Raw genomic sequence first — 1,365 nt, 5'->3', positions numbered from 1 at the left:
CTGAAGAAATTTTATAGAAAGTGGTCTGGCATGGGCTGGGGTGAAGAGGCAGGAGAGATACAGCAAGCATCCTAGGAATATTTTGGTTGGCTTGAGCAGCCATCAGAATGATGGGAAAATTGAATGGATATTTACCAATTTGGTCATTTTCACCTGTAATAAGAATAACAGTGAGAGAGTTGGAGTCATGTGTTTGAGGTGTCACAGCCCCCATTTGGAGAGGACTGATACCCAGATTCCCTGAGTCCTGCCTGTCCCCTTCCCTCTGATAAAGTCTTTCTCCTTAACCAAACTTTAGTAAGGCTCTGCTGAGCCTTCTTCCCATATAGGCCTAGACCTTGAGCTTCAATGCTAGTCCTTTTTGGGCCTGAATTGCCCAGTTTTAGCAAGAATCCTGCTAGGTCAGTTTAGAGAGAATACCTTACCCTTGATATCTGATACCCCTTGATATCTAATCAAATTCCTTATTTCCCACCATCCCGCAGTGACATCTGATCACCTTGACCTGCCTTCAGCAAGAATCCCATTAACTCAATTTATTATAGCAAGAATTCCCTTTGCCTTTGGTGTCTCCTCTTAGTGAAGTTTTTATTCACTGATCCCCACCCCCACCAGCCTGCTCCTTGGTTATAAAGCTCCACTTGTCTTTGTTGTCTTCAGAAATGAGCCCAGTTTTATACCTAGTTCTATGTCCCCCTATTGTAATAGCTCCTGAATAAAATCTGTTTCTACCGGTTAACTACTGACCAGCTCTAGTTTTCTGTAACATCACTACCTCGAGGATCTCTCAGCTATCCAGTGGGAAGAGGTAAGAACACTGCCCTGTCTAACCGTAAAGCAGAGAATTATTGGAGCCACTGTTCTGGGGAGGTCACTAACACTCTAGAAGGGAAGATGGTTTTCTATGCAGAGTCTCAATGCTGATAAGAACTGCAAGGCGGGTACTACAGATATTGCTAGAAACAGAACCATAAAGGACTGAAAGATCCTGCAATTTTCCATAGCCCCTCCAAACTTCAAGAGTAAAGAAAATGTAATGGCCCATGCATATATATTTCCTCAGGAACCAGGAACAGCAGAGTTGCCATGTCTCCATGTTGGCATTTTGGATTATTAGCTTTGGATAGTTTAAAGCTACTAAATCACCTTGAGCTTCAAGGAGGCCCAAAAAAATCATGAATGTAAATAATGTTAATACAGTAATAATAATGTGGACTCCCTGGGGATTAGGAGAAATATTTTAAATTCCAGAAAACAAAAAGGTTCTTGAAACATAGATTTCTCTTTAGGGTCGGAGCGTGGGGAGGGAATGTTGTTTAACTAAACTGTCTGCTGCCATTCAATTTCCTTGTTTCACTGCTATCA

The sequence above is a fragment of the Propithecus coquereli genome, unplaced genomic scaffold, assembly GCF_000956105.1.
Source record: "Propithecus coquereli isolate 6110/MARCELLA unplaced genomic scaffold, Pcoq_1.0 Scaffold8, whole genome shotgun sequence".
NCBI classification, from domain to species: domain Eukaryota; kingdom Metazoa; phylum Chordata; class Mammalia; order Primates; family Indriidae; genus Propithecus; species Propithecus coquereli.
Note: the sequence above shows the minus strand (reverse complement) of the source record.